Source organism: Malaclemys terrapin, chromosome 2 (assembly GCF_027887155.1).
Source record: "Malaclemys terrapin pileata isolate rMalTer1 chromosome 2, rMalTer1.hap1, whole genome shotgun sequence".
In the NCBI taxonomy this organism is placed as follows: Eukaryota; Metazoa; Chordata; order Testudines; family Emydidae; genus Malaclemys; species Malaclemys terrapin.
The window spans coordinates 219,516,839-219,544,367 of NC_071506.1; the positions used below are offsets into that span (position 1 = coordinate 219,516,839).

Consider the following 27,529-nt stretch of genomic DNA (forward strand, 5'->3'; position numbering starts at 1 on the left):
ATGTACATTCTGGCAGCATAAACGACTGTGTACAAAAAATAATTACATTAATTATCTCAAAAAGTCAACAACAGCATACACCAGAAAGTGTACATGTGGACCCTAGAAAATATCATTCCCTCCAGTGGAGAGTTGCTACCCAAAGAAAAAAGGCAAGGTGGTAAGAATAGGAAAAAGAAGTAAGTTCTGTGCTTCAGAAAGCTCCTGCCTTTTTCTAAGGGAACACAAGTGGTTGATTATTATATTAATTATGATAGGATGTCTTTGCTACCTTTAATCGCCCCAGAAAGATGCCCTTTCCACATGTGTATACTCGCAATTGCCTTAAAAATTGGTTGCCAACAGTTCCCATCTCCAGGCACCCTGCATGGTGTCTGCTGTAGGAAAACAGCACAAACACACACAGAAGTCAAACAGCCCTACTGGAGGCGTTTAAATGAACTGCTAGTGAGGACCTGCTGCAAAGAGCTGTAATTCATCCCATCAACAGATTCCTTCTCTACCTGGAATTAAAATATCCCTGCACCAAAGATAATAGCAACAGCAGAAAAAAAGACGACAGGATTTTTTTTACAGATGTAGGAATTTTTACAGATGTAGAAATGAGAGTTACTGTAATATGGAAAGAGACAGACGTATAGAGGGCCCCAAATACATTTACCATTTATGAGGGCTTGCCCCAGGAGATAAAAAAGCCTTGTTTGCTGAAAAAAAGAAAGAAGCCTAAATAGTTCTAGTTCCTTGTAGATATGTTGCCAATAAATCTGTACTGAGAAGTGCTCTATAAAGCTTGGAGCTGATGAATTTGTATGCTGTTATTGTGCAGTGCTATTTTCTAGAGAACGTTAATCAAAACAACCATAATGTACTACACTCTTCGTTGGTATAACTTCTCTTTCATACAAACCAAATCCCAAAACACTTTTGAGAGTTAAAATACAGAATTATAGTGCTAAATAATAAATAGCAGCAGAGATAGAAATAGAGATGAATTAAGTGGTATAGACAATGAAGAAAAAGATGTGTTTTCAGCTGACATTTTTAAACAAGATAGAGAATCAGTGAGGTGGAAAAGTAGAGGAATAAAAATACTAGTAGATGGCAGCAGCTGCAGAGGCCAAGGCTGTCTCACCAACAGTATCAAAACTGTGGAGGGCCGGTACTAGAAGCCAGTATGGTCCAGGTCTTTCAGAAGAAATGTGAAACATCTATCAACATTTAAGTCACATTACACTCCTTGATGGCTCTACATACCTTTTGTTATCTCTGATGTAATTTAAGGCTTGGGGATTTTTGTTTAAGAAGCTTCCATTTTTTTTCTTTACTTCTAAGATATATTCTCCTGAAGTAGTCCCCATTAGAAACCTTGGCTTTCTCCCATTGGATACTGAAAGAGTGAGATTTCTCTTTATTGTGTGTTTGTTTTCTCGAAGGGGAGATCAGAAAGAACAGTATTTCGGCAGCCTCTCTCACTCATAGGAACTGGAGGATAGAGGGAGGGAGGAAGGATATTCTCTCCCTTTCCTTTCGGCATTGTTTATTGTTAGCTGGCATTCTTCCTCTCTCCCAACCCCCACTATGAAAAATGCCTCACAATAGCTAGAGGAAGAATGACTCAAGTTGGTCAAGTACTCCTAGCCCTAGGCAGACCATATTAGATTATGTTTAACACAACATCCTCCTTCATAGAATTATGTAACCTCTCTGGATTTTTCTTCTGACATCCAGGACTAAGGAGGAGTTTCAAATATAACAATTCATAATTATCCAAGAAAAATCCACACCATTCTCACATGCAACCTATCCTCTCTGATGTTTTGAGTCCGTTGACCTGTTCTGACATTTACTGGAACTCTGAAAACTGCTGCTTTGCACCATCTGGAACTAAAGCTAGATTCTATTGGCCAGATTTTCAAAAGTGCTCAGCTCCCGTTAAAGCAGCTCTGTACGTGGCCAGATTTTCAAAAGTGACCTATGCCCAGCAGAACAAGGGGAACTGTTGGTGCTGGACACTTTTGAAAATCAGGTCACATGTCTAATTTAGTAAATGGGCTTGTGGATAAAACTCAGGATCTGGAGCAAATTACTACCTTCCTAAAAGTGGGGGAGATTGATGAGAGACATAAATCCTTACCCTTCAAATTCAATCTCAGTTGTTAATTAAGGATAAAATATTGTTATGAAGGAAAGTGGAAAATCAAATTCAATATAAATAATTCACGATTTATGAACCTTCCTTAAAAAGATCCTAGTACTGTGCCTACTGAAATATAGGATATCCAAAAATGAAAGCTTTTCTTCCTCACCGGCCTGGACTCGTCCACCAACCTGGAAGGTAGAAGCTGGCAGAACATGGGGCCTGAGACATTCCCTAGGTTTTAACTACATTTTTAGCACTGGTTTTCAATAGGCCTACAATGTTGCCCTGACTCCCACACGCCACACATCCTGTAGTAATTTAGGGCCCGCTCCTGCAAACAGATCCACTCTTGTGGATCCTTACTTCCGCATGGAGTCCTATTGCAAGGGTCTGCCCTGCACATGGATCTGTTTACAAATACGGCCCGTAGGCTAGAAGAATCTTTGAACTGTATTATCTTCTCCCTTTTTGCAGTCATCAGAGGTAGACTCACTGCACACTTGTGATTCTAAACCATGGTCCATGGAGCCCTTCTTGACAGTCTGCAGAATGAAATATTTTGAGAATCAAACAACAGGGAATTGGGGTACTTGGGAGGAGAGCTGCTCCGCTCTCTCCTCCTTTCTCTCTCATAAAGTAGTCTGCAGAATGAAAAGCTTGAAGTACCCCTGTGGTACAACATAACCTGTCTAGTCAGTTGTAGCACCTTGTGTCTTTAATTTACGATTTCTTTCAATTTCACACTGTGATATCTGTCTCCATATCATCCAAGATAGTACATAAGGGCTCAAACCCTTGGTCAAGTTTTGAGCTGGGCTCAGACTCTGCAGGATACTGGGACCCTGGGTCAGTGTGATTTGTGTGCGGATGGAAGGGGGGCTAGGTTTGAGCCTGAGCCCGGAGTTACATTGCATGTAGACATACCCTGAGGCTTGCTCAGTCCCACCATAAGAAAAGCTCTAAAGTCCTAGGCCTGACCTCATTTTAGCATTCTACACAATACATGTAGGAGAAGAGCAGACTTAGGATAAACCTTTTGTCTTAGTGTTGTTGACACAGGGGGAAAGTTTGCCTGTGCTGTCGCTGAGATGGTTAGGAATCCTATCAAAACTTTCATGACTCCAACGGTATATTGAGCAAAAGTAGCCAATAGCCGCTTGCTCTGATAAAAAACAATCTGTTTAGATTTAAGCAGAAGCAAATAGTTTTACTTGAATAACATGGCTGAAATCTTTTACAAAAGCATCACTTGCTGTGACATACAAAGAAATGGTCATCCTTCCTGCCAGCAAAAATATAACTAGGTCACTGCCACCGACTGAGCTGCCTTAAAATACAGCAAGAATTGTATAAGTCCACTGTGCATCTTTTAACTTATACCGTTCTCCGGTTCACATCCAGCAGTTTAGTACACTCTGAAACTAGAACACACAGCACATACTCAGCACAAAGAAACTGCCATGGTATTGGACTTGACATACCATGATTTTGACATGGGGAATTGTAGCATTTAGCCCTGGATACCTGAATGTTGCAGGAGATCTGAATGTTAACAGGCTAACTTCTCACTTTATCCCTTTATCACTTTAATCAGACCCTCCAAATTAGCATCTGATTATCAGGCTGGCCTGTAAGAATGCACCCAGATTTTCCAACCTGCAAAATTATATCAAGGGCAAAATTAAGGCCCTGGCACAGCTCAAACTGAGACGGGGATGGAAAAGGAGTTGAATTATGCAAACTCTGGGGGCTGTGAAGCAGGCATACTGCCCCAAGCAATGCAAGGAAACATGGTCAGTGGCACGTCCTGCTGCAGCTTTTGAAATAGTATAGCATCTGTTCCCCCACCTCCTTGTGTAGCAATCCAAGCACTGTTCAGTGCTCAGGAGAGCAAGGTTTTGGCCCAAACATACACCCTTTGGACCATTCACATCTTCCATCACACAGAGACACAAGCACCCTTTGCAGAGAGCCAGATTCGAGCTATCTCCTGTATGAGATCACGGAGGAGGAAGGAAAGGGAATCTCTCCACCTTCTGTACCCCAGTCCACTGGCACCAAGGAAGACATCATTTGGTCCTAATTGTATTTATTTTTGATTTTTCATCATAGAAGATGCCCATACGAGGCTCTAGGCACCATGAGTACATTTTTGAAAAGCACCTAAGAAACTTAGGAGGCTAAGCCCTGTTGACTTTCAATAGGATTTGCCAAAATCTCTTTTAAAAATAGGCATCTATTAAAAATACAGATTGGGCTTTTCAGAGGAGCACAAGGGAGGGAGGTTGCCTAAATGCCACTGAAGTTCAGTGTGATTTGGGCATCCAATTCCCTTAGGCTGCTTTCAAAATCCCAGCCACCATCCACACCTATAACAACAAAATAGGAGCAGGCCTCACCCAACACGAAAGAACCAGTCAGCAAGAAAAATTAAACTCAACTTATTCCCATCCCTGTGATTCCCCAAAGAAACCCAAAGCCCTGACCAACTCAGCCCTTTCCTTATCCAGGTATAAAGAAAAAAGGGTCTATAATCTCACACATAAAAAAGCTCTTCAGGTAAGTGACACCGAAAAGGGGAAGAGTCAATGCTAATGGAATAAAATTACATTAATTACAGCCTCTGAGTGAAACCCATGGTCACTGAGGTGACTGACATAACTTGGGTGCCCAGATTAGGAATACAGGATTGGGCCGTTAGAGGAAAAGCACTACTACAGCACTCCTTCCCCACCCCACCCGGCGCTTCCCTCCTCCCCAACCCCTCCCGGGCTACCTTGGCATTTATCCCCTTATTTGTGTGATGAATTAATAAAGAATGCATGAATGTGAAGTAACAATGACTTTATTGCCTCTGCAAGAGGTGATCGAGGGGGGAGGGGAAGGTGACTAGCTTACAGGGAAGTAGAGTGAACCAATGGGGGGGGTTCAGCAAGGAGAAACAAACAGAACTTTCACACCGTAGTCTGGCCAGTCATGAAACTGGTTTTCAAAGCTTCTCTAATGCACACTGCACCCTGCTGTGCTCTTCTAACCCGCCTGGTGTCTGGCTGCATGTAATCAGCAGCCAGACGATTTGCCTCAACCTCCCACCCCACCATAAATGTCTCCCCCTTACTCTCACAGATATTGTGGAGCGCACAGCAAGCAGTAATAACAATGGGAATATTGGTTTCGCTGAGGTCTATCTGAGTCAGTAAACTGCGCCAGCGCACTTTTAAATGTCCCAATGCACATTCTACCACCATTCTGCACTTGCTCAGCCTATAGTTGAACAGCTCCTGACTACTGTCCAGGTTGCCTCTGTATGGCTTCATGAGCCATGACATTAAGGGGTAGGCTGGATCCCCAAGGATAACTATAGGCATTTCAACATCCCCAACATTTATTTTCTGGTCTGGGAAGAAAGTCCCTTCCTGCAGCTTTTGAAACAGACCAGAGTTCCTGAAGACGCGAGCGTCATGTACCTTTCCCAGCCATCCCACATTGACGTTGGTGAAATGTCCTCTGTGATCCACCAGTGCTTGCAGCAGCATTGAAAAGTACCTCTTTCAGTTTATGTACTCACTGGCTTGGTGCTCCGGTGCCAAGATAGGGATATGGGTTCCGTCTATTGCCCCACCACAGTTAGGGAATCCCATTGCAGCAAAGCCATCCACTATGACCTGCACATTTCCCAGAGTTACTACCCTTGATAGCAGCAGCTTTTTGATTGCTTTGGCTACTTGGATCACAGCAACCCCCACAGTAGATTTGCCCACTCCAAATTGATGCCCGACTGACCGGTAGCTGTCTGGCATTGCAAGCTTCCACAGGGCTATTGCCACTCACTTCTCAACTGTGAGGGCTGCTCTCATCTTGGTATTCTGGCACTTCAGGGCAGGGGAAAGCAAGTTACAAAGTTCCATGAAAGTTCCCTTATGCATGCGAAAGTTTCGCAGCCAGTGGGAATTGTCCCACACCTGCAACACTATGCGGTCCCACCAGTCTGTGCTTGTTTCCCAGGCCCAGAATCGGCGTTCCACGGCATGAACCTGCCCCATTAACACCATGATGTGCACATTGCCTGGGCCCGTACTTTGTGAGAAGTCTATGTCCATGACTATTTCCTCATCACTCTTGTCACCACGCTGCCGTCGCCTCCTCGCCTGGTTTTGCTTTGGCAGGTTCTAGTTCTGCATATACTCCAAGATAATGCGCATGGTGCTTATAGTGCTCATAATTGCCATGGTGATCTGAACAGGCTCCATGATCCCAATGCTATGGCGTCTGGGCTGGAAAAAGGCGTGAAACAATTGTCTGCTGTTTCTTTCACGGAGGGAGGGAGAAAGGGAGTGGGGGCCTGACAACATGTACTCAGAATCACCCACGACACTGTTTTTGCCCCATCAGGCATTGGGATCTCAACCCAGAATTCCAATGGGCGGCGAAGACTGCGGGAAATGTGGGATAGCTACCCACAGCTACCCACAGTACAACGCTCTTGAAGTCGATGCTAACCTCGGTACTGTGGACGCAGTCCGCCAACTTAATGAATTTAGAGCATTTTGTGTGGGGACACACACAATCAACTGTATAAAAATGATTTATAAAAAACGACTTCTATAAATTCAGCCTAATTTCGTAGTGCAGACATACCCTCAGTCTCTTCCTATTGTCTTCAACGCTCATTTTCTTTGGCTAGCTTTCCACTCCAATCTCCTTTCAGGCATCCTCTCCTACCCTGTTTCCCCGAAAATAAGACATCCTCCGAAAATAAGGCCTACTTACAGTTTTGCCTCTCGTTGTAATATAAGGCATCCCCCCAATAATAAGACCTCCCCGATAATAAGGCATCCACCGATAATAAGGCATTTTTCATTTCTGAAAAATAAGACATCCCCTGAAAATAAGACCTAGCGCATCTTTGGGAGCAAAAATTAATATAAGACACTGTCTTATTTTCGGGGAAACAGGGTAGTAGTAGCATGGCAAAAAAAAAAGGGGGGGGGAGGGGCAGCTGGGGAGGGAAGAAATGCTGAGAAAGACAAAATAACCCTCAGGATTGTTCTGCTCTCCCCTGTTAAATTCCGTATCCAAGCTATTGTTTTTCACTGATAAACCAACAAATGGTTGCCTGGAACCTGGCTAACTCAGATACTGACTTCTCAGCCCACACTAAGTTATAGATCAGCTTCACTCAATAGGGAAATTACTTCTGATGAAGCCCAGGACTATCTAAACATACACGTTTTGGGGCCAGAGACTAGCACAGCATCCTTGGTGCTGGATCTCATTGCCCCCAAAAGATCAGATGGAATCCAAGTCCTATGACCTTCTAGGTGCATCACATAGCTCACCACTTTGGGCAATTCTCCTAGCACACAAATGAGGTTTGACATTGCCCTGGCTTTGCGGCTCCTGCAAGTAGACGTGGTAACTTGTCAGAAGTAAACCATAATAATCTGGTGAGGAGGAAAGGAGAAAATAATCTGATTCCTTTAAATTCTTAAAATGATGCCAAAATAGTCAAGTTTCAGAGTAGCAGCCGTGTTAGTCTGTATCCGCAAAAAGAACAGGAGTACTTGTGGCACCTTAGAGACTAACAAATTATGCTTATGCTCTAATAAATTTGTTAGTCTCTAAGGTGCCACAAGTACTCCTGTTCTTCTTGCAAAATAGTCAAGTGACTGCCACCCTAGAATGTCATAATAATGAGAATAATTTTAAAACTAAGCATTAATTTTTAAATGGAGTAGAACCAGATTTCAGAAAATAAATTCCTCTCCATGGGACCTATGGTCACCATAGGTCAATTGTTTGATTTACAAACCTAGATTATATCCTGTGGTAATTAGGTGTTCTGTGTTCTCCAAACCAGTCATCCAAACATCCAAAGCTGGAAAATGTAAGCAGCCGAAAGTACCACAGTTTGAAAAGTAGGCATCTCTCTTTTTTCAATTTTCATTTTGGACAGGACACTAAAAAGACAACACTGAGATGGATAGACAGGAGCTTTAATAGTGGTTATTTCATTGGATTTACACAATGAGGAATTCAAACCTAGTGACTTAACGTTGATAGCATCATCAATCTTGTCACCTGAAAATGGCTAATCTACTTTAGCAGCAAGTTCATTAAAGGCGTATTCTTTTTTTCCCTAGAAGAGGAAAGGACCAAGATAAGTCACCTTCCACTGAATATTTGCAAACTATTCTTATAAGCAAGCTAATGTGACAATTCACATATAAGAAGGGAGAGGAAGAGGAATGGAGAAACCATAAATTCTTAAACAAATATTATAGCATGCAGATTAAAAGGTTATTGCTTAGAAGATTGAAGAGTTTTAAATGGAAGAGGTTGAGGCAGAATAAAATGGATACCCACAAAAAAAAAATGAGATTCTAGTAGAGGAGCTAATGATGAAGTACAGAGCTGGCAGGAGGCCAGTGTTGTCCAGATTAGTTCAATTGAGTAGGAGGGCTAATGCCAAATGACATGCTGGAAGCTAGAAAGGACTAGGAGATGGATGGCAGCTTAAACTCAGACTGGTCCAGCAGTCAATAGAAAGCTTGTTGCAATGATCAGCCCTGTTATTCTGTCCGCTGGGACTTGGGGTACTTGAAAGTAACTACAGTATCTACCTGTCAGCGAGACAGTAGAGAAAAGGGCAAACACATCGACTAAAATGCATTTGTCTAGTAAGAAAGTGAACTGTTGACAGTAAAGATCGTGGGCCATATTTTGAGCTCAGTTACACTAATAAGAATCCAAAGTAACTCCACCAACATCAATGGAGTTACACTGGATTTTCATTGGTGTTAATGAATTCAGAATATGGCCCTATTATAATAGGATTTTACTGCATAGGGCAGACCTTTCCACAGAAAATACATTCCTCTGCAGATGTAATTCTTAGGCAAAATTTGTAAAGTTTTAAGACTCTTATGAAGTTCATCTCTGGGACAGATTTCCAGCTGATATAAAGCAGCATAACTCTGTTGGCACCACCTAAGCTTCTGGTCCACTAAAATCTTCTTTTCTTAGGCAAGGGAAGATGGAAGCATTAACTGAATTGCAGCTTCTACAAATTTGATGATTAAACAGCATGCACGTATACTGGGGGGGAGTAATATAAGTACTACCAGCTAATCTTCTAGACTAAAACTTTAGAGGACTGAAAAAAATATTCTTGAGTTGGAATGACATGCTACAGTACATCATTACTCTGACATGTTTTAAAAGGTACCAACACTTATATTACTGTAGCATCTAGGGGACTCAATCGTCCTGGGCCCGATTGTGTGCACACCTTGTAAACACTCAGACAATAACAGAGCCTGCCCCCAAAGAGTTTAAAGGAAAACAAGGAGGTAGCTGGAAAGTGAAAGACATAAATGCCAGAGTGTCTAATACATTTAAGAAATTATTCATGAACAGTTCATTGATGAGAAATTATCCTTGGAACATCACTCATTGATGAGAAATTATCCTTGGAACATCACTGATGGGTAGGGTAATTTGCAGTGTAGTTCCATGTGTCCCTAATATTAAAGAGATGTGACAGAAAATTACTGTACATTTAAAATGATTATAAGTAGCAATTATAACTGACATTTAGCTTAGTGTCTTTCATCCAGAGATTGCCCTAAAAACTTTCAAGCAGATTTTAAAAACTGCATGGATCAGTTCAGCCAGCACTGAAATGCAACCACTTCTGAGAACCAGCAGGGATTGATCCAATAGAAACCGACCAAACCATGTGCCTTAGGATTCACATGGCTCTATCAGACACCCCTGGACTTTTGTGTGCATAAACATAACAGAGAAATGGCTCCATTCAGACCTAAGTGACAAATGTAACAATCCAACTGTGCTAAGCCTGTTTATCCTGTCAATTCATTAGGGGCTTCACCATGGACAATTATTATTATTTATTATTTATTTACAATGTGCTAAGCACTTTCCAGATTTTTGAGAAGGGCAGTCCCTGTCCTAAGGAGCTCACAATCTAAGGACAAACAAGTTGACAGAGGATAGGGAAGGAGACCAACAAAAATGTTTATACAAATCAACAATGTTCACTATAGGCAGCATGGTAGAAATGAGTAGAGTGAGTTGTTTGATGGCTATGTTTAAGTTCCCTACTCAAAAACCAAACAAACTAAAATATATTTGGGATCTGGATGCTCCTCACTTGCTAGGATGTCACGGGACATAGAAATGTTTACAAGTTACATTGCAATGATTTTTGTAGTTACTGTCATGTGTAAGGTCAATAAAGACTCTCTTCCTAACACACACAAGCACATTTTACTTTTTTGTAACCTCACTGAGCTACATTCACCCCAGGTGTAACTCCATTGATTTCACTATTGACTTAATAGGGTGTTCGACCAAAGAAAAATTTCTGAAGACTCCAGGCCAAATTTACCACAGACGTAGATCAGGGTATAGGTCAGCAGTAAATCTCGCTTTTCATCTTTAACCTTCTAGGCCTGGAAACACATTCGTAAAATAAAAGATATGTAGAAAATTAAACTGATTCCAGATGCCTTCTTCTTCCCAAGTGGAATACAAGGGAGTCCCCTTGTAAACCATAGGACTTGCTTGTATCTTTTGATGGCAAAATCAAGCCATGGAATTAAATTATATTCTCTCTCTCTCTCTCTCCGCCTCCTCTCCCTCAGCCCCAAGCCACTCCCTAGAACTATATCATACTGACTGGGTGACAAGTTTTCAGAAACTGTTCAAAACTGAATACCTCCAAACATGTCTAATGAAGTAATACCAAGTTAGAAGACAATTATTATTCAAAAGATGACTTTTATTAAACATAACTCAAGCAATAACAGCTGCAATCAAATAAAAAGTTTGAAATCTTTAGTTCAAGACAAGGAAAAATATGGAAGCTGCTGTAGTACTCAGTGGATACCAAGCAGCTGCATTCTGTGGATGGTAGAGATTATAGGGCATGCAGAAATCAACTTGCCTGAGAAATTTTTTTTAGCAAAGATTGGGAAGGATACTTAAAGGCAATGAAACGGGGGAAAGTAAAAACCTTTTTGATAATGCTATGATGGTGCTGGGGATAAATGGACTTTTGAAACTCCCTACATAATCTCCCATAGCATGCCATATTACACCGGAAGGCAGGGACGGCTCTAGGTTTTTTTGCCGCCCCAAACAAAAAAATTTTTGGCTGCCCCTGTCCCAGCCCTGGGCTTCTCGAAGGACCCCCCTGCTGCCCCAGCCCTGGGCTCTTCCCCCCCAACCCAAACCCCCTGCCACCCCAGCTCTGGGCTCCCTCATTCCCCCCCACCATTGCCCCATACACACACCTCCTGCCGCCCCAGCCCTGGGCTCTCCCCCCCAACCCAAACCCCCTGCCGCCCCAGCTCTGGGCTCTTCCCCCCAACCCAAACCCCCTGCCGCCCCAGCTCTGGGCTCCCTCATTCCCCCCCACCATTGCCCCATACACACACCTCCTGCCGCCCCAGCCCTGGGTCACTGGTAACTCGCTCCCGCGACAGGTCATTCAGCAGGAATTTTAGATGTGCACAGAACACAGACAGGATTGGTTCCCATATGGTTACAGAACTGCAGTAAAGTGGAACAATTTTCAGCTTGTGTGACTGGAGGATATCTGGATGCATATTATAAGACTGTCCTACATAAATGAAGAAAAGTTTAGGTGCCTTTATTATTCTTTTGTTCCTCTCTTTCTTTCTATGGGGAATTTTCCAATGCAATATCACTGTCTTCCTTTTAAACAAACAAACAAACAAAAAAGGCAATGGCTGTTGAAAATAGCAATTCCAGTCCTAATAACCACTGGGAAGCATTTCTTGCTCAATTTTATCCTATTTTTTCTACAGCAAGTTACAGTGGATCAGTATATTTGATTTGGGAGAAATGAAGTAACAGCTGCCCAAACTGAGCTTGAGCACTCCTGAATTTTGAGGTGTTCAAATCTGGAAGACAGGTGCTGGGGGAAGGGGGCTGTGGCTCTGCAGGGGAGCATGGCAGCATGTATGCAGCAGTGTGTCTGGCGCTGCGTGGAGCCAGACACGCTGGTCTGAGTGGCACAGTAAGGGGACTGGGGGGTTGGATGGGGCGGAGGTTCGGGGGGGCAGTCAGGGGCAGGGAGAAGGGGGGGTTAGATGGGTCAGGGGTTGGGGGGGCAGTCAGGGGACAGGCAGCAGTTGTATAGGCATGGGAGTCCCAGGGGTTTATCGGGAGACAGATAGGGGGTGGGGTCCTAGGGGGGAAGTTGGGGGGGTGTCTCAGGAGGGGGCAGTTGGGGACAAGGAGAAGGCAGGCTTAGATAGGGGGTAGGATCCTGGGGGGGCAGTTAGGGGCAGGGGTCCTGGGAGGGGGTGATCAGGGGACAGGGAGCAGGAGGGTTGGATGGGTTGGGGTTTCTGTGGGGGGCAGTCGGAGGGAGTGGATGGGGGCAGGGTGGGGCGTGGGGCTACCCTCCCTTCCCGTGGAGTGTCTATTTTTTTAATGTTAAAATATGGTATCCCTACTCACAGTGCAGTTCTCCATTCACTGCCGCATGAGGTCTCAGCTACCTCACTCCCTCCCTCTCTTTCCTGTTGGTAGTGGCCAAGGCAATGCTGGGAAATGTAGTTCTTTCCCTGCTCCAGGGCTGGCTCTATAGGCAGGGAGCTAACCAAGGAACTACAGCTCCCAGGGCCCCCTGTTGCCTCTCAGCTCCCATGCTGGATCCCTGCCGCCCCTGCAAATTGGCTGCCTCAAGCACCGTGCTTGCTTTGCTGGTGCCTAGAGCCGCCCCTGCCAGAAGGACAGTCAGATAAGAACCCCTATGGCAATTAGAGAATCCGCAGTTCCACACAATTTTGGATTATTTAAACTGGAATGTCAATCAGTATGCAGTAGAAGGAAATATTTAAGCAGTAGGTAATGCACTTTATATAATTGGAGATTTTACTGGGAGTGCACCATAACGATGCTAGTATTCAGTACAGAACATAATACAATCTACCTTAGGGTTTTCCATAATGATTGTAATGCTGCCCACAGTGACTCAAGAGCATGAGTACCAGCCTCAGGGCAGACTGTTAGGAACCAGGGCACAAACCCCAAATTGGTTGGGAGTTCTATACTTAGATTTCACCAACCAATTATCAAGTATAAACTCCTCAGGCACTTTAACTGCCTTAATATGGAGTTACACACAGTCCCCTTGGGTACTCCAATCTATCTCGCCACCCAGGTGAGCGTACCTTTGTGACAGATGGTCCCTGACACCAAGAATCATAGGAATATTCAGGTTACTCCCAGTCCAAAAGGACCAGTCACTTACCCTAGGTCAATTGCACCTTAGATATCACACAAAAGACAATGCTTGTATCCAATCCTTTAAATGAACTATATAAAGATTTATTAAACAGGAAAAAGAAATTAGAGAGTTATTTATAAGGTTAAAGCAGGGAAACATATACACTAATAAGTTATAATCCTAAATTCCAAATGGTAATAGAAGCTTCTATAATCAGCAAGCTCTGTATGTCTGAAGCAATTTAAGCAGTTGGGTAGCTCTTGCTTATGTGTAGAAACACTTTGCATCCCAGAGTCCAAGCAGCATAGAGATACCTATTTCCTTTTGTTTGGGTTCTTTATCCTCCTCCTGCCACGTGCTCTGAGCTGCAAACTCAGCTGATGGGAGGAGTCCTTTTGAATGACTCATCTTCACAGGGAGAAGAGCAGGACAACAAAAGTCTCTTGTACTCTTGTTGACAATACATGGGAAAATTCCAGTTGCAACATTCCACAATATTCCATCTGGTATTAATGGACCTTTCCTTTCACAAAGGGCATAACACCTTCTGTTGAAGATCAGCCCTTTACACTAATTAATGTCTCTTTCCTGTCTGGTGATTTGCCTTATAAAATGGGATACAGATGTTGTGAGATTAATGCATGCAGCAACTCACAAGCATTCAATAAAGTCTAAATTCTAAACACATTGTAATAATTCTAATATCTATTTTAACAATATTAAGACACAGGTGAGTAAGACTGATTCCAGCTATGTATTTGTCATAACTATAAAGGGAAGGGTGTAACAGCTGTCCTGTGTACAGTACTATAAAATCCCTCCTGGCCAGAGACTCCAAAATCCTTTTCCCTGTAAAGGGTTAAGAAGCTCAGGTAACCTGGCTGGCATCTGACCCAAAGGACCAATAAGGGGACAAGATACTTTCAAATCTTGGGGGGTGGGGAAGGCTTTTGTTTGTGCTCTTTGTTTTGGGGGTTGTTCGCTCTTGGGACTGAAAGGGACCAGACATCAATCCAGGCTCTCCAAACCTTTCTGAACAAGTCTCTCATATTTCAAACTTGTAAGTAAAAAGCCAGGCAAGGTGTCTTAGTTTTACTTTGTTTTCTCAACTTGTAAATGTACCTTTTACTAGAGTGTTTATCTTTGTTTGCTATACTTTGAACCTGAGGCTAGAGGGAGGTCCTCTGAGCTCTTTAAGTTTGATTACCCTGTAAAGTTATTTTCCATACTGATTTTACAGAGATGATTTTTACCTTTTTTCTTTAATTAAAAGCCTTCTTTTTAAGGACCTGATTGATTTTTCCTTGTTTTTAGATCCAAGGGGGTTGGATCTGTATTCACCAGGAGTTGGTGAAAGGAAGGAGGGGGGATGGTTAATTTCTCCTTGTTTTAAGATCCAAGGGGTTTGGATCTTGATCCACCAGGAGTTGGTGGGAGGAAGAAGGGGGGATGGTTAATTTCTCCTTGTTTTAAGATCCCAGGGGGGTTGGAACTGTATTCACCAGCAGTTGGTGGGAGGAAGGAGGGGAATGGTTAATTTCTCCTTGTTTTAAGATCCAAGGGGTTTGGATCTGTATTCACCAGGGAATTGGTGAAAGGTTTCTCAAGGCTTCCCAGGGAAGGGAATTAGCTTTGGGAATGGTGGCAGCGGACCAGATCTAAGCTGGTAGTTAAGCTTAGAAGTTTTCATGCAGGCCCCCACATTTGTACCCTAAAGTTCAGAGTGGGGAAGCAGCCTTGACAGTATTTGTCAGTGTTCATTTGAGACATGGAGACCTTGGCATGAGCTGGCACCTGCTCTGCCAGCATTAAAATGACTATGGCCAAAATATTCACAACAGCTAATTTCACTTGCCTCAGTTTTTGGATGTCCTTGAGAAAGCTAGATTTCCAGAGGTACTGAGCACCCACAGCTAGCATTGGCTTCCACTGCAGTTGTGGTACTCAGCACCTCTGGGGGAAAAACAGAGCCTTAGGTTGTCTCAAGTTAGGCACCTAAAATTATTGGCCCCTTTTGACAACTATGGCTTACGATGAGACTAACTTGTCTAGAAAGTGATGGATTATGGAACTTTCCCTGCTTTGTGTTCAAGGGGGGAAGGACACAAATCCAGTTCTGGCAGTTCTGCTACATACACTCTTGTTCCTCATCATTTTACCATTTCTACACTTAAACACTAGTCTGTGGGTGTAGATAAATCATTTTTACCTGAATTTTCCCTGCAATTCTCCTTCAAAGCTGCACGGCATGACTTCTAACTCTCAGACAAAGGCTGACAGTAAATACAGGCCTGTATCATTCCTTGCTTTCCTTTGTCAGATTGAGAGTTTACTGTAGAACCCTCACAAATCTGTATTTCTCCTACAGATGCTCTGAAGGAGGAGGAAAAGGAGGACCAGGCAGATTGTGTTGTACGTAAATCACTGAAGGAACAAGCTTTGATGAATTCTCACCCAAAGAGGACCTCTATTTTTGCCTAGTTGTTCTTTTGGTTTTTTTCCATCTAAGCATTTTATCACTGAGTTTGTTAGAGGAGTTCGTTTGATTATCTAAATACTATCATGGGGCATTCAAATGAAAATATGTGGTTAATTCTGTTCATTATGGAAATAGAATGAGATTTATTTTTGGTCTCAGTGCTTTTAACTACGTTTGTCCCTATTCATTAATAAACTGAGCTAATACACAGTTGAAAGAAATTAGAACTAATTCTTTATTTAATATTATTTTTAATGGCAGGTAAACATTGCATCATTTTTTAAAATCAATTCAATGCTTGTGAAATTCAAAGGCTTGAGAGCCTTGAAAAGTGAAGTCCCCTTTGCATCGACAGACCAGCTGTTACATAGGCAATTGCTTCATAAACCAACCTGAAGGGACCACCTCTAGGAGAGGAACAAGGTATTTTACTCTCCAAAGCCACTCATACCAGGGGCTCTCTTCTGAAACTGCCGGCAAGGCAGTCAGTGCTAAGTATAGTGAAGGGTTTTTGAGATGCGGCTGCTTGTCCACTAGGAGCTGACCAGAGATACCAGTACCTGGCATAGCTTACTTCCTCCTCGTTACTGGTTCAGCTGTGCTGGCTGGTGCATGGGACAAGGGAGCGGAGCCACAGTTCCACCCACTCCCCAGCCCTAGTCAATTGGTCCTACAGTGACATGCTAGACCAGGAACAACAGTAGCCCAGAAAAGTGAGTAAGATTTACACCAGCTGAAGACCTGGCCCATTATTAAGATGAGTAAACTGGAACAAAGAAGTTTAAATGACTTGCTTGAAGTTAAACAGTAAGTGAATGGCAGTTCCGGAAAGAAAACAAGAGTCCCACTGCCCAACTCTATCTATCTCCTGGAGCACATTCCTTTCAGGTACCTATGTAATTAAGTTAGTGAGAGACAGGAGTCACACGTACACTGGAAGGCTATGGCTGCAGCAACTGAGAGCAGGCTAAACTCCAGCTTTAAGTTTCTTTCAGCTTCTGAAAAGTAATGTCCCACTTCAAGAACAAAGGAAGAGAATCATTTATCATCATCATCATCCCTGAGATGTGGCTTTATGCACAGGGATGCCTCACTGCCACAGAGACTGGAGATGCTGACAAGAAATAGATAATTGCTTCTGACAAGATCCTGAACAACTGATGAGGGAGGACTTGAAGATGACTCTTTTAAAATGTAACACAGACACTGTATGGTGTATTCCAAATGACTAATATAATGAGTGTCAAAAAAGAGCTCTCTTTTATTGCAGTTTACATATGAGTTAGAGAAACAGCTTCCAGGAATTCAGGCTTCTTCACTAAACACATTGTTCAGTTGATGCTACCACCCATCTTTACAAATACATTCAATACACAGGCCATCCAAAAATTTCCATTTGACCTCATTCCCAATTCAACTCTGTCAAGGTTCCTTCCCCACTCTGAACTTTAGGATACAGATGTAGGGACCTGCATGAAAACCTCTAAGCTTCTCTACCAGCTTAGATCTGCTTTTGCTGCCACCACTCCCAATGTGCTAACTCCCTTTCCTGGGTAGCCTTGAGAGACTCCACCAATTCCCTGGTGAACACTGATCCAAAACCCCTTGGATCTTAAAACAAGGAGGAATTAATCATCCCTCCCCCTTTCCCCCCACCAATTCCTGGTGAGTCCAGATCAATCCCCTTGGATCTTAGAACAAGGAAAAATCAATCAGGTTCTTAAAAAGAAGGCTTTTAATTAAAGAAAGAAAGGTAAAAATCATCTCAGTAAAATCAGGATGGAAAATAACTTTACAGGGGAATCAAACTTAAAGAGCCCAGAGGAACCCCCTCTAGCCTTAGGTTCAAAGTTACAGCAAACAGAGATAAAAGGTACATTTACAAGTTGAGAAAACAAAGATAAAACTAACATGCCTTGCCTGGCTGTTACTTACAAGTTTGAAATATGAGAGACTTGTTCAGAAAGATTTGGAGAGCCTGGATTGATGTCTGGTCCCTCTTAGTCCCAAGAGCGAACAACCCCCAAAACAAGGAGCACAAACAAAAGCCTTCCCCCACCAAGATTTGAAAGTATCTTGTCCCCTTATTGGTCCTTTGGGTCAGGTGTCAGCCAGATTACCTGAGCTTCTTAACCCTTTACAGGTAAAAGGATTTTAGTGTCTCTGGCCAGGAGGGATTATAGTATTGTACCTAGGAGGGCTGTTACCCTTCCCTTTATAGTTATGACAAACTCTCTTTTTAAATTAACTACATAAGCACAGAGTATTGGATTGTTCAGGGAATGACAATGCAACCTTGCAATTATAGGTCATCTGTTTGACAGTGAGACAATAAGTGAGACAAGTTGGATAAAATAATACCTTTTATTGGACGAACTGCTTTTGCTGAGAGAGACAAGCTTTTGAGCCACACAGAGCTCCTCTTCAGGTCTGGGAAAAGTACTCTCAGCATCACAGCTAAATGCAAGGTGGAACAGATTGTTCAGCATAAGTAGTTAACACATATTGTAAGGGACCATTCAAGGTTGAGTGGTCCGATACCACCTCTGCAGTCATAGGAAGAAAGAGGAGGTTACTATGTTACAGATTGTTGTAATAAACCATAAATCCAGTGTCTCTATTCAGTCCATGATTTTCAGTGTCTAGCAGAGCAATGAATTTAAGCTCCCAGGCTCGTCTTTTGAAAGTGTTGTGCAGGTTTCCTTTGAGTATTAGGACTGATAGGTCAGATATTGAGTGACTGCTTTGTGAAAAGTGTTCACCCAGAGGTAATAATAATAATAAATAATAATAATAATAATAATGGAGATATCCCATCTCCTAGAACTGGAAGGGACCTTGAAAGGTCAGTAGAATGTTTTTGTCTTTTACCATTTTCCTGTATGAATTCATTCAAGAGAGTGTTGTGATTGTCTTGTTTCATCCACATAGTTGTTACTGAGGCATTTAGTGCCCTGGATGAGATGCACCACATGTTGTGATAGGTATGTGTAGGATCCATAGATATTGAAAGGGTGTGTTGTGGGGAGTGTTAATCATTGTAGCAGTGGAGATATGTCTGCAGGTTTTGCATCAGTTGTTCTGGCAGGGTCTGGTGCCATTTTGAGTTGGTGTGTGCTGGTCTGTGCGGACCTTGCTTCTGATGATGGGAGGTTGCTTGAAGGCCAGAAGTGGGGGTTCAAGAAAAATTTCTTTCAGGATGTGGTCCTCACTGAGTATGGGTTGTAGTTGTTTGAGGATATCCCATATGGGTTCCAGTGTGGGGTGGTAGGTGACCCCGTCAGAGGGGTTTTTATTTCTGTATTGAACCAGGTTCTCTTGGGGTATTTGGGTGACCCATTACAAGATGCAATCTACTTCCTTGGTAGAGTATCCTTGTTTGGTGAAAGTGGTGTTAAGTATGTTCAGGTGCATATCAGAGATTTTCTTCTTGGAGCACATTCTTGGGCATCTGAGTGCCTGGCTGCGGATAACAGATTTCTTGGTTATCTGGATGGTTACTGGATCTATGAAGTTAAGTATGGTGATCTGTGGGTTTCTTGTATAGGGTTCCATTTTTGAAGCTGATTGTGGTGTCCAGGAAGTTGATGCTTGTTTGACAGTGTTCCAGAGAGAGTTTAATGGATGGGTGGTGGTTGCTGAAGTTGTGATGGTAATCTATGAGGGACTTTAAGCCATCTGTCCAGAGGATGAAAATATCATTGATGTATCTCAGGTATGTCATTGGTTTTATGGTGCATTTGTCCAGAACTACTTCTTCAAAGTGGATCATCAAGAGGTTGGCATATTGGGGAACCATCCTAGTACCCATGGCTGTTCTCATAGTTTGGACAAAGTGTTTGTTGTTCAATGTAAGATTGTTATGGTTGATGACGAAATGGATGAGTCTGACGATGTGTCTGATCCACCTTGTATTTTGCTGTGATGCTGGGAGTATCTTTCCCAGACTCGAAGAAGAGCTCTGTGTGACTCAAAAACTTGTGTCTCTCACCAACAGATGTTGGTCCAATAAAAAATATTACCTCACCCAACTTGGCTTTCTAATATCCCTGGTCTGACTGTGCTAGAACTACACTGCATACAAATGTTAGTAGTGTCCAAAATCTGCTGGCCTAAGTGAAATGAGTTGCTGGTATTAAACTAATTTCTAGCAGACAAGTATAAAAATCAAATAATCATCATCACAACTTGCACTAATTGATACTCTTGTTAGCCATCTCTGAAATAAATATTGGTATGGAAAATGAGAAACCTCTTACTTATAAAATGGCTCCTCCAGGTCAAGATTGAAACATATTGGTGGGATAGCATGCTTGCTTTGCTACTGGCCATTTCTGTATCTATCTTGTGGATTAACAGAACTTCTGTCTGTCACATTTAATAAAATCTACATTCAGTTTAAAATAAAAAGAAACTAAATAAATGAGGGAGACAGAGAGCTGATTGGTTGGAGGACACTCAACTCCTGCACAGCATGTAGCAAAGCATAGCTGCATACACTATGGGCAACCAACTGCATGTAGAGAAATTAAGAAATACCATCTGGGACATCACCAAAGGCACAGGTATCTGTAGAGACAGCAAAATTAGCAGCTCCATGATCACAACCCATGGATACAATCTAGAATCATAGAATATCAGGGTTGGAAGGGACCTCAGGAGGTCATCTAGTCCAACCCCCTGCTCAAAGCAGGACTAATCTATGCAGAAAGCAGATACAGCATTTCATCCAGAAGAGGGGAATCTTATGAAACATAAGCCAGTCTGTCCACTATGAGAAAAATATCTTTCTTGGGACTTTGATATAGTAATGTTTCAGACAACCAGGTTGGTCAGTGATAGGATTAGAACTGTGTAGAACAGTGGGTTGGGCCAACTCGCACTGCTATTTTCATGGCTGTATGCTAACTTGGCCATCAGTCCTTTAAAGGCTGCCAGGGAAACCGAGGAAGGAGTGCAAGGGTAGCCTTTAAAACATTGAGATATTGCTGAGTGTGCATGAGAGTTATTGTGTAGGAGGTCTATGTACAATTCTAGTTGGTATGAAATTATAGGTTGCATTATTTGAAAAATAATTTAAATTGAGATAAAATGAGACTATTTTTAAGGCACACGCCAAGGGTCAGAGTTAAAGTTGAGGTTTCAGACTTGGAATTTTTAGACTTCTGAGCCAGGAAAGGGGCTTTCTACCAGTGCTGCTGGGCTGCCTCACCCTGCATTCATGTGCAGGGTAACTATGACTCTCCTGAGAGCCACCAAATGAGTCTCTGGCTCCCAATCAGCTGCCAGGTTCAGATGGCCAAGGGAGGTTTTGGCGCCCCATAAGACATCCAGTGGAGTGAGTGTTGAGGAAAGCTGAGATAAAAGCCAAGCAGAAAATTCATGACTCCCAGACCTGAGTACTCCAATCACCTCCCAGGGGACCTGGCCAAGACCTAGTAGGAGCCCCTTATTGAGGAAAGCCTCTAAGTGGAACGTCAAAAAGTCCTCCCACCACCTCTTCATAGTGAGAGCTGGACACTGGCATGAGCTGTGATGCTAAAAACATTCAAGGAAGTGAGGAAGGGGAGGGTAACACGAAGTTTCTGTCCCAGAAGAGAGTCTTACACCTTCCCCAATCAATGGAAAAGGTTCTCACTCCTGCAGGCATGTTTCAGGATCCCCACAGTAAGGTTTAGCCTCCCCCTGAGATGAGTAAATGTATTCATTCTTTGGTGTTTCTTTTCCCATAATTCTTCATAACTAAGTTTCTTCTTTAGCAGAAGCTAATGAAAAATGTTCTAGTACAGAGAACTTAATGTAGAACTGCCCTTTTAAAAAAATGGCTGCCATTTTCAATTGTTCTCAATGGAACCATTACATCACCATTTTGAGAACATCATCTATCTCCAATTGTTCTCAGTGGGACTGAGGCCACAGGATGCTCTTAACATAGATGACTTTTAACAACGATGGCTATTGGAAACAATGGGAGATGGTGGCCATTTTGAAAGATGGCACAGTAACTGAGAACCTGTGGGGTCTCAGTCCCATCAGGAATTATAGATAATGGCACCCATTTTAAATGAAGGCAATTCTGCTCTGTACTGATTCAGTGGAAGTGGGTAAAAAAAATCTAATGTGACTTTAATCAGTTTAATCTAAATTATGACCACAAACATGAAAACATCTAATCATATGGTTATCTCAGGGTGTCACTACAGGAATGAGTTAAAGTTGTTATGGGCACCCTAACAGTACATTACCATACCTTGTTTGAATTTCTTTTACATTTAACCTTAACTATGAATTTGCTGGGTTATAATGCTTGGTTCTGGGATATCCTTGTAATTAATTCACCCTAAATTACTGATATGTGCACTCAGCCTTAACTGCATCTTAGCATAGTTTCTTTCTTGGAATACATGTACTGAGGGAGAGAGAATGAGCATCTATCTTAAACACTATACGCCATAATTTATTCAAATTTAGACGGTCCTGTTAGAGAGATAAAGTGGGTGAGGTAATGTCTTTTACTGGACCAACTTCTGCTGGTGAAAGAGACAAGCTTTCAAGCTACACAGAGCTCTTCTTGAGACCTGAAGAAGAGCTCTGTGTAGCTTCAAAGCTTGTCTCGTTCACCAGCAGAAGTTGGTCCATTAAAAGATATTACGTCACCCACCTTGTCTCTCTAATATCCTGGGACCAACACGGCTACAATACTGCAAACAAACTTAACTGTTTTTCTCACTACTGCTCTTCTCCAGGCACCCCGTCAGCATGTAAATTACACCCATTGCTCACAATCATTGAATTCAAATTGGTGCAAGGTTTGCATGTACAGCTTTACCGCATTCACCCACAGACATGCATTTTCTGAATAATTCAGATGAACAAAATGAACATGAGTTTTATGTTCTCTCCCACAGGTTTCTCCATGGGTGGGGATGATCTTGCCCTAAGTGAAAACAAGTACATCACGGAAGTCACCACATGGATTGTAAACCTGTCAGTACACCCAGAACTTCTGTGCTTCACTTTTACTGCTTTGTAATAATGTTAATAAAATATTCAGGCAAAGGCTACAGAAAAAAGTACACAAGAATAAGTAGGTCAGGTTTGTAATAAATTCCAACTGAGATTCAGGGTTTCATGTACATTTAACGCTAGATCTTCCAGTCATGTAAATCAGCATATCTCTATTGGTATTATGATCTAAATTTCTAGAAGTGAATAGTGATTTTGGGTGTCTCAGTTTTGGGGAGGGGGGGGTCAGAATGAGATCTGTTACAAAAGCTTGATTTTCAGAAAATGCTGACCTCGGAAAATCAGGTTTCTTTAATGTGCCCCAAACTGAGAACCCAAAGATCGAGGAACCCAAAATCATTAGTCTCTTTTGGAAATTTAGACCAAAATTTAGGTGGGGGAGAAAAGTTGTCTGGGTTTTTTTAATACACAGTGAATTGTTTCACTGAATTTTTAGATCTGTCGTGTTAAAATCTATAACATCTTTACTGTTTGAAAGTCAACATTCGTTTGTTTCTTGAAACTGAACCATATGATTATATATGTTCCTACTACAAACTCCTTTCCTTTATATTTATCAAAAGGAATATTAAAAATGCTTTTATAGTAAAAATCCACAAGTCTCAGCAACTCGAGCACACTAAAAATAAATATATTCTGAGATACTATTATACACATGGAGAAAGGCAATATATCTTAGTTTTCAATTTTGAAATTCTAATAAAAACATATAGTGTAAAGCAAAATAAATCTTGCTGTGTAAATTATCTCTTAGCAAATGTTATTCTTCAATTTTGCTTTTAAATTATCCAAAAAGATTTAGGTCTTTATATTAAATTGTCAAAGTGATATTCCTCTTCCTGAAATATATATTGGATTGTAGATATAAAGAAAACACAAAGAGCTGGGCACATAGTTATTTTTACCACCTCCAGTACAGTACGTCTTCTTCACTTTCACCAATATTTATCCAAGCTGAAGGATCAGTGTATAATCACCAAGGACTCTTTTGCTGGATGATTATTTTTCTATGATATTTTACAGAAGAAAGAAAGAAAGAAACTGTTCTGAGAAGAGTGTAGCACACAGATCCAGAATTTGATTCACTTGCTACAACTATACAAGGTCATAATGTCCTTGAAAAACAAGTAAAGTTATAATTCAATGTTATCAACGATGTGCAACTGATTAAAATGCAATTATTGGATTCTATGCGGGTTATGTCTCATAGTGACATCTTCCATAAACCCTTCTTATTTAACTTTAAGATTAAACTAGGAAGGCATCTTCTGATCTCGGCTAACTGGGTTGACACCCCAATTAACATGCAGACAAACATACTACTCTTCTATGAGTAAAATAGGTACTAATGCCAATCTTAGAGGAACTCCTTTCTATGCAACCAATAAACAAATTCATGATAACAGGGTGAAAGGGCACATGTTGATTTGAAGACTGGATCCATTTATAGTAATGTGTACAATATGAATAACAAACTTTTTAGAATACCAAATTCTGTTTTAAATAGTAAAAGGTTCAGATTGTACAAATTGGCATTCCAAGTCCTCACAGTTAAAGATTTGTGAGACAGAGGCCTGGTCTACACTGGAGGGGGAATCGATCTAAGATATGCAACTTCAGCTACGAGAATAGCGTAGCTGAAGTCGACCTATCTTAGATTGACTTAGAATCACTTACTTCACGTCCTCGCGGCGCGGGATCGACGGTCGCTGCTCCCCCGTTGACTTTGCTTCCGCCTCTCGCCGAGCTGGAGTTCAGCAGTCGACGGGAGAGAGATCGGGATTGATTTATCGCTTCTACACTACAAGCGATAAATCGATCCCCAATAGATCGATCGCTACCCGCCGATCTGGCAGGTATGTAGACGTACCCAGAGAGTTAAATATAATTTCCATTAACCTCTCTACAATGTTCTGATCACCTACCAACCCATAGTAGGAGAACATAGAGTGTCAAGTAACTGTTAAGACTGAGAAATGAAGTGCTCACACAAGTCAGAAAATGCAGTTACAGTTGAAAGCTCAGCCTTAACTCTGCCCTCTTGTGTTTAGGCCTTAAAACATAGCCCTTCTAATAGATAATTATGATAATAGTAATATAATTCTGTATAATGTAATACAAACTGGCATCTCTTCTACATCTTTACATATAGTAAGTTACATTAAAGTGCATGCAGTCTTGAGACTCAGTTTGATTTTAAATTCCAGTGAGATATAAGAAATCAAGCATGAAGAAAATCAGTTCAGTAGCTCATGGTAATTCAAAGTATAATTATCTCTCTTTTATGGTTGGGGAAAAGGCAACACAGTCCTATTAAGTAGAGCCATCTAGAAATTTCAATTGGAATTTTATTTATATGAAAAAATGGCAAAAATCCTTTGTTAAAATTTTCATTGCCATTTCTTCCTGTTTCTCACCCAGCTATACTGATGTGTGTTTTCCAACATCATACATAGCGTCAGAGCCAGGATTAAAAAGTAATGTCTTCTGATGCCTAATCATATCGCTAATCCACTCCACCACAATGCCTCTTCAGCATATAATTAATACTCTTCTTATCTCTATTTCCCAATGGAAATTCTATACTCCATAGAATCATAGGACTGGAGGGAACTTTGAGAGGATTTCTAGTCCAGTCCCCTGCACTCATGGCAGGACTAAGTATTATCTAGACCATCCTTGACAAGTGTTTGTCTAGCCTGCTCTTAAAAATCTCCAGTGATGGAGATTCCACAACTTCCATAGGCAATTTATTCCGGTAATTAGCCATCCTGACAGGAAGTTTTTCTTAATGTCCAACCTAAACCGCCCTTGCTGAAATTTTAGCCCTGCTTCTTGTCCTATCCTCAGAAGTTAAGGAGAATAATTTTTCTCTCTCCTCCTTGTAACAACCTTGAATGTACTGGAAAATTGTTATGTCCCCTCTCAATCTTCTCTTCTACACACTAAACAAACCCATTTTTTTCAATCTTCCCTCATAGGTCATGTTTTCTAGACCTTTCATCATTTTTGTTGTTCTTCTCTGGACTTTCTCCAATTTGTCCACATCTTTCCTGAAATGTGGTGCCCAGAACTGGACACGATACTCCAGTTGCGGTCTTATCAGTGCAGAGTAGAGTGGAAGAATTACTCCTTGTGTCTTGGGCTAGGTCTACACTACGGGGGGTTAGGGGGAGGATCGACTTAAGATACGCAACTTCAGCTACGTGAATAGCGTAGCTGAAGTTGTGTATTTTAGATCGACTTACCTGGCTGTGAGGACGGCGGCGAGTCGACCGCTTTCGCGCTGCCATCGACTCCGCTTCCGCTTCTTGCCACAGTGGATTTCTGGAGTCGACGGCAGAGCCATTGGGGATCGATTTTATCGCGTCTTCACTAGACGTGATTAAGTCGATCCCCAATAGATCGATTGCTACCCGCCGATCTGGTGGGTAGTGAAGATGTGCCCTTGTTTACAATACTCCTGCTAATACAGCCCAGAATGATATTTGCTTTTTTTTGCAAAAGTGTTACATTGTTGACTCATATTTAGTTTGCGATCCACTATAACCCCCGAACCCATTTCGCAGTACTCCTTCCTAGGCAGTCATTTCCCATTTTGTAGATGTGCAATTGATTGTTCCTTCCTAAGTGGAGTACTTTGCATTTGTCCTTATTGAATTTCATCCTATTTACTTCAGACCATTTCTCCAGTTTGTCCAGCTCAATTTGAATTTTAATCCTATCCTCCAAAGCACTTACTGCTCCCAGCTTGGTATTGTCCACAAACTTTATAAGTGTACTCTCTATGCCTTTATCCAAATCGTTGATGAGGATATTGAACAGAACTGGATCCAGAACTGATCCCTGCAGGACCCCACTCAATATGCCTTTCCAGATTGACTGTGAACCACTGATAACTAGTCTCTGGGAATGGTTTTCCAACCAGTTATTCACTCACCTTATAGTAGCTCCACCTAGGTTGTATTTCCATGTGTCACATTGGTCTCATCGTTTGAAGCCAAACCTTGGGGGAAAGAGAGTATCTGGTCAGTGATTTAGCTATCATCTTCTTCACCTAGTGCAACAGATTACACACATGGTATACGGTGCGGCAGTCTTCTTGGTACTACTGCATTGCTCACATACACATGCCATTTCTTCCTCTTGGTGTTTCTTTCCCTTCTCCAAACCTGACCCAATGGATGTATTCACACACAAAGGCCCACATTTTCAAAAGTGTTATCTAATTCTATATGTCTGAAATTCTGTATGCCTAACATGAGAAACTGAGGGTGTGAGAGTCCACTGCCTTGCACTTTGTCTAGTCACACTCACCTGTGCAATATGGGCGATAAAGGCTACCAAATCAGAATAGTAATTTGTATCATGTCCAATTCTTTCCACTGCAACGAACTCGAGGGGCTTCCTAATCCTGTACTCTGAATTGCCTTCATACTTTCCTCTGTGTCTTTCATTAAATGAGTAGTTCTCGATGCAGCAGAGCATACTGCCCAGTTTTTCTCATCAATGTTAGCAAACCCAGTTTTTAAAGGGAGTTGCTTTTAATTAGCAATTGGCTGCTTAATAAATGTCTAAATTGCAGATATTAGCAAAA

The 27,529-nt window shown here is 41.9% G+C and overlaps 2 long non-coding RNA genes across 2 annotated transcripts in view; one reads left to right on the forward strand and one right to left on the reverse strand.

The window, feature by feature from the left end:
* LOC128832114 (uncharacterized) overlaps positions 1-1,432 on the reverse strand; it is a 211,923-nt gene extending 210,491 nt beyond the window's left edge. Inside the window, exon 1 of the long non-coding RNA XR_008443901.1 lies at positions 1,255-1,432. This is a non-coding gene — a long non-coding RNA (uncharacterized LOC128832114). The remainder of the gene's footprint in view (positions 1-1,254) is intronic.
* LOC128832115 (uncharacterized) overlaps positions 1-23,067 on the forward strand; it is a 60,003-nt gene extending 36,936 nt beyond the window's left edge. Inside the window, exons 2-3 of the long non-coding RNA XR_008443902.1 lie at positions 15,796-15,839; positions 22,815-23,067. This is a non-coding gene — a long non-coding RNA (uncharacterized LOC128832115). The remainder of the gene's footprint in view (positions 1-15,795; positions 15,840-22,814) is intronic.
* Positions 23,068-27,529: the final 4,462 nt, after the last annotated feature.